The sequence below is a fragment of the Eupeodes corollae genome, chromosome 3 (genome assembly GCF_945859685.1).
Source record: "Eupeodes corollae chromosome 3, idEupCoro1.1, whole genome shotgun sequence".
Lineage (NCBI taxonomy): Eukaryota > Metazoa > Arthropoda > Insecta > Diptera > Syrphidae > Eupeodes > Eupeodes corollae.
In genome coordinates, this window is record NC_079149.1 from 134,669,118 (window position 1) to 134,676,124 (window position 7,007).

Consider the following 7,007-nt stretch of genomic DNA (forward strand, 5'->3'; position numbering starts at 1 on the left):
GGAAAAAGGAGAGTTAGAGAGAGTGATTCGTATCAGCTTAGCATTGCAGCGAGCTTTTGTATACAATTTAGAAATATTTAGGAAGATATTAAAACTTTGGTTTATGATTTTGTATGCCATTTTGTTAGTTCTGTCAAATGGAAAAGGATGTCCACATTGTTTGTAGCTTAAGTTAAAATAATCATATGAATACAGTATTTTGGTGTAATCTTTCGACTATAGGTATATGAATGCATGTCTTCAGGTTTTGGTTTAAACTTCTGAAAATATATTAACGAATAAATGCCATGAAATGGTTACTTTAAAACCAGCAATATCTCCTTCTTAAGAACAGATGCATGCAAATAAAAATGCACTTTGTTTTTAAAACAAAATTGTTATAAAACAGAGTTGGTAAATAATGATTACTCTTAGTAATCAATTACAAGTTCCATTTCGATTACAAGTAATTAGTAATTAACTTTTCTCCCAGTACTATTTCACAACGTAGATAATTGTAATTGAACAAACAAATATTTCTTTCAATTACTTCTAATTCTAATTGAAAATATTCATTTGTTCAAGTTCTTGAGGGAAATTACATTCAAGGCAATTGAATTTTATGTAATGATTACCTTAAAAAGTAATCATGACTACTTTTTCTTCAATTACATTTTAAAGTAATTGAAAAAGTTAAAATAATACAAAGTTTCAATTACAAGTAGTTACTGTGATTAAATTTGTTTGTAATCATTCCTTCCTAAGTCTGTTATAAAAGCGCACAAGTTACAAAAAAATGGTAAGGGCTGCCTGGGTTGGAAAAGAGTTGCCTGCGTACATTGGTTTTGAGTTTCTGAACATTGCAATGACACAGAAAGACATAGAGAATGGTAATGCATTCCACATTCGTTAAGTACGGCTAAAGAACGAATCTCTGTACTTCAAAGTACGACTGAACCGCGAGTATTACAGTTGAAATGTTTAAGGCTACTCATTTTGACATTTTGACATTTTGTCCCGCTCCAAATTTGTTTGATTTTTTTTTTTAAATATTTGTAAAATGAGAACAAAGAACAGTGCAATGTGAACAATCTTCAAGATATAGTAATTGACATAAATTTGACAGTTAAGCTGTCATAAAAAAAATAATTTTTCTGACATTTATGTGTCACATGAAAATCACATTCATAATTTGACACATTTTACCAAATTTACCACTTTCGGGACCAGAATCTTACAACTTTTAGACATTAAGAAGTCAAATGATATTTAACATATCCAAACTTTGATCACAAAGGATATCCCAGCATTAGACCACACGATTGATTGATATCAACTCTTACCATATTATGGTCAGGTAGCGCAGACATTTCGGCTATAAGCTAAACCAAATGCTTTGTGTTTTGTAAAGTAAAATACCATATGATGCCAAGAACAATATAGGCAAGGTATAGGAACTTCGTCCTCTTTACCGACCGACAAAAGGATATGCACATAAATAATACAACAATTGGACCGCGCTTTGTGAAGTGTCTGTGCCTGTGCCTGTGCCCCCTACACACACTTCACCTTATATTCCAATGTCGATGTGTCGGTCGGTTTGTTTATAGAATACAATGCGGTGTATAGAGGTTAGGTGGCGGCGGCCAAACGTGGTTGGCGTTGGTGCGATGGTGGTGGCGTGAATTTGATTAATGATAAAATTTCATGGAACAACTGTCCGACACAGCAATTAATTAAGTCTCCATTTTCCCCTAACGCCACCGCGTTGTGTATAGTATACAACTACCATCTCTTCCGTATAAGAAGTTTATTTGAAATTGATGATAGTTATCTGATGTGCAAGATGCATAACGCCGCAAATGTCCAACACCTCTCGTTTTCATCAATTGGAAATGGAATTGGGTGCTGCTGTTCGCTGAATTGGATGTTTGACTGTTTGACTGTTTGGCTGGAAGGTGTTATGAGGACGATGATGAGGGAATCATCAACACGATTGATCTATATCGGTTTTGTGTATCAATATCGTATCAATTTGATTGCAATTGTTGCAGTTCACCTGCTTTGATGTTGTTCGACGGGAAGGTTAGACATGCAATTGATGGGATTATTTAAATTAGTTCAATGGATCAATAGATTTCGGACAGCTGTCAGCTAGAAGTTTAATCTTAAGTTTCGCACCACCAAACCAAGGCCACGAATAACGAATGGATATGATTTGCCTTGAAATCATGTTTCATTGCATATCGGTGGCAAGGAACATGAAGTTTTAATTTGAATGTAATATAAATCAATTTTAAGGGTGAAACATCTTCTTGACATGATGGAAAATGGTTGAAATATTGCTTGCAAATAAATTTAAAGTGGTAAATAAATAGTTTGTAACTACTTTGTTTTCTGACTTAGAACACTTAAAAAAAGTCAAAACTGGGCCAAAAAGAAGATAAATAGAAATAGATTAAAACAGCTGAGAATGATAGCTAAAATTTCAATATTTATTCATTTCTTACTTTAATTAATTAATTATTTTCTATTAGACTTGTAAGAGAAAACAATCTTTAAGAAGTTCAACGTAAGGCCTTAGGCCACAATATAGAATTTTCGAAAACTTGTCAGGTTTTTACTTTAAATAGTTCCCTTAGGACCTCCAAAATGATAACAGATAAAATATGTCAATTATTGAACCTTTATGTAAAATTTAAGTATTTTTAAAGGTATTGCAAAATTAATCTTGAATTTTAGCTACTCCAAACAACAAGCGCATTTATCAAAATACCAGTGTTTTTCTTGGAAAAGTGCATACGTAGTACAGTAGAAATTTATATGAATAACAACTAAAACATTCGCAGTAGAATCAAGATAGAAGCTGACAAAAATTACAAGTATTATTAACGCCTTTTTCTGTCAAATAACGTTGATGAAAACTAGCAACACACGCATCAGTTAAGTCAGACAATCATATTGCTGTATTTTTGTTAGATTGTTTTTAGACTTTCAATGACGATGGACGTTAATTTTGTGAGTGCTTGATCCTTTAGGAACAGCAACTCATTAAAATACCATTAAGTTGGTTGGAATCTTCTCTAGCGCCACCTTTTGGCATTTCTAATTTTTTAAGTTGCGCTAAAATTTGCCCTCAAGCTATTAATTTTATTTTTCACTCATAGTTTAGTGGCCTTTTCATCACATTCTTTCAATTTAACGCGAATCTTTTCGTAGCATTTTAGTTTTTAGAGTTATACGGCTTTATTTGACAACTCTTTGACTTTAATTTTCACAAACACTCGAAATTGAGATATTTTTCTACAATTAATTAACCGTTTTAATCTAAACCCAGACAAAAATTCATACTACATTATCAATGTTCTGTCAGTTAAAATTGAAGAAACTCAAAAAATTGTTGATTCCCATCAATGTGTCAATTTTAACAATCGAATCGAGACTCGTTCAAGTAAAATTGACAGCCAACATTGATGGTGTGTATGGCCCTTAAGTGTCCAACAAACAAAACAATATGACCTCACTTAAGATGAACTTTTATGCTTCGACAGAACTTCTTTTTAATTTATTTTAACTAACTTTTGCTTATAGCCTAGTACGCAGCTGAAGTGAAATTAATTTTTTCGGCGGTCTCCAAGTGCAGAGCAAAATGAAAGCGAAAACCATAGCGGAAAAATATTAGTGGAGATATCTGTCAGCCGTCAAAAAAAAATTGGATTCCCAGCCTATCTTCAACTTGAATAAAAAAAAAGCTTACATATGGAATTCTATTTATTAACATTTTATTGAGCAGTTAGTACCTGGTTTTTTCATTTCTGCAGCTATATTACTCCAGGGGCTGAAACGGCTGAATTATTTTTGTGAAGATTATGCTCCAACTTCCAAATACCTTCACTGGCTTCGACCAACAATAAGATCCTGAGTTTCCGATTCAGAAATTTAATGTTGGAACACATTAGAAAAATCAATTTTATTAAATTTTAAATCAAAGATAAATCCAAATAAAAACACCGAAAGTCACGAGTAAACAATTTTTTTTTCCAATAAATAAATTAAACGTCAAAATTTCGCAAGCAATTAATATGCCGTTCAATAAAATTGAGAACGAAAAAAGTGGAGAATTGTACTAAAAAATCTAGTACAGCTACCCACAAAATGACACATTTCGTCGTTCAGCAGCGTACTGAAAAACGAAAAGCAGAGCGAAATTTTTTTGTCATGTCGTTTTTGTATTTTAAATTTCGTTTCGGATCAGCAGCGTACTAGGCTTCAGTTTCTTCAGCGTATTCAGTTCTTAATCAATTTGTTTCTATGTTAATGTTTTTGATTTCTTATTAGTAATCATAATTTTGTGGCAACTTCCTATGGACTGTTCCATCCATAAAACCTAAAAAGTATCTAGTTAAGTCTCCCGAAAAAATTTAAATCATATTTCTTATTCTGGCCTTCAATATTTCTAAGCATAAAGTTACGACAATGGACATAAGCTTTATTATTGTTTGTTATTTTGCAAAAAGTTAGTGTCAACAAAAAACACATCACTTTATCACCGATAGCTCCATCTGTCATACGTAAGAAGCCATTTTACTAAGACCACAATCTACGAACAAACCCCTTTGCTTTAGTAGTTCATATTTCATATGAAATTAATTTGCGAAATGGAATACATTACTACAAACTAAATATTTATGAATTATTTGCGACATTTTCATACCGTATTCTCATTAAAATTATCTGTTTAATAAGTTGAAAATAGTTTGGTTCTGAATTTAAGCAAATTTACTGTAATTTTGTTTTAAACTATTCTGAAAATTCTGGTTTTGTATAAAATTTTGAAAATGTCACATTTTACTTTAATATTGAATCCTAGAAATCACAGTCACTAACAGTTGCAATAAAATCACGTAATGTTTGTATTTTTTATTGTTTCTGAAATCGAATCAGAGTCTAGGTCAAGCTAAGGGCCAAGACTACATTCATGGCATTCACTTTTAGACTGAAAATTCAAAATTTGCAATAACCAATCATTTGACATCAAAATGATTGCACTCATTTTTCTTCCAATCATTTCAATGCAATTGTTTGATTGGAATCATTTGAGACTTTATGCATTCATTCGTACACTTTTAAAGCCTTAATTCTGTACCCTTATACTTTATACTTTATTCATTATAATCAATGATTGCAACTTTTAAATTTAAATTAGATGGAAAATTTGTATAAAGATTAAAATTATTTTAATTGCCTCGCCCTAAGTAATTGTTAAAATTTGTACTTGCTACATATAGGAACTTTATGGCAAATAATGCTTTCGTAATCAATTTCGAACTCAAGATTTAAATTTAACCTGACATAACGAGAGAAGTCAATAAAAGCGGGTCCACTGATTCAAACATTTTTTTAACTAAAAACTACTTTTAAAAACAAAAATTTGAATGTCTTTCTGAGAATCTAAATGACATTTAAATTGTGACCGATGTGGTAATGAAGTCCCGCTTTTGTAATCTCAATTTATGTTTTAGTATTTCTGAAAAATAAAAAGCCTTAAAGATTACATTCATTGAATTTACTTTGAGATTTTACTCCAAAAAGAATGCACTCTTTTTTTTTAAATCACTTAACTGCAAACAATTGAATGAGTTCGTTCGAGAATCAAGCATTCACTTGTATTCTTTTTGAATTATTTGTATTGATTTGAAGTCTTTGCATTCTTTAGCATTCGGTTGATAAGGACCTCTTAAAATATCATTCTTTTACAAGCCTCTCCTTAGTAACTATTTAAACATTTTAGCATTTTATCAAGTGCAACAAAGTTCTGGCTTCAAAAAATTCTTATTTCTTTCAAAACCAACTCAGTTGTATGGATTTTTTTCAATTTACGGTAATCGGTTAATCTATGAAATTGACAGTTTCATGCTAGGTGGGTAACCCAACCCCTTCACACCTGCTATTCTTTACCATCCATCCATTTATCAACCCTTCACAGACTTCTTGACATTTTGAATATCTATATATCCAAGATGTATGTTTTAAAAGTAGTTTTCCAGTTCATTCCACAGTAGCAGATAAAATTTAATTGTGACTCTTTCTCTCTCTCCATATATTTTTGCTTGTTTGACCGCATCCGTAAATTGACACGCATTCTGCTTAAACCGCGTGTGATTTTTGGTTTTTCGAGAACATAAGCATCAAAACCACACTCGAAACATCCAAACAATGCACGAGTATATTTTCTGCGGCAAACCAAACCATATCATTGAAGCGTGGAAAATTTCAAAAATTCCTCCTCATAACCATTCGGCAGAAGTGTCGAACAAACAAAACATCCCATAAACGCATAATCCTTCGATTAAGTTTGCCCAAAAAATAAAATAAAAACGAAAAATTTAAATGAGGGTGTAACTCGAAAGGATGGCAAATGCTGGGAGAGTAGGTGCGACCGGTCACGACAACCGAAAGAACAGGGCTGTTTTGAATCAGTCCTCCAGTTACCTGGTGGTATTAAATGCGATTATGGTGCGTTACTTGCTGCTGCTGCTGCCGCTTCGAAACGGAACGCTATGATACGAGTGTCGTTTACAAATGTTGATCAATAAAAATTTCATGATTCTACCTTTTGTAGGAGATTATCCTGGTTAATGGATTTAATTTGTCCGAAAAGGATGCAAAATATTTGGCTTTGAATTTGGCTTTGGCTTGAGTATATTATCAGCTACTGGGCATATTTTGATGTATCCTTTTTATGAGGGTACTCTTTTTCAAATGTGAATGGTTATTTCGCAAAAGGCTTTGTTTTATTAGTTATTGGAGGTGGTAGCGAATGAAGCATTAACTTTAGAGGATTGAAGAAAATTCATATTTACAGTAGGTAAACAATAAACAATAAACAAAATATATGTAAAATATAATATAATACAACATTTTCCTTGAATTTTTGGATGATATTAAGGGATTGGGTATTTTTCTTGAATATTGTCATATGGTTAGGATGTAAAAAGGAAACGAGTTAAATTTTTGTTGGAAAAAAA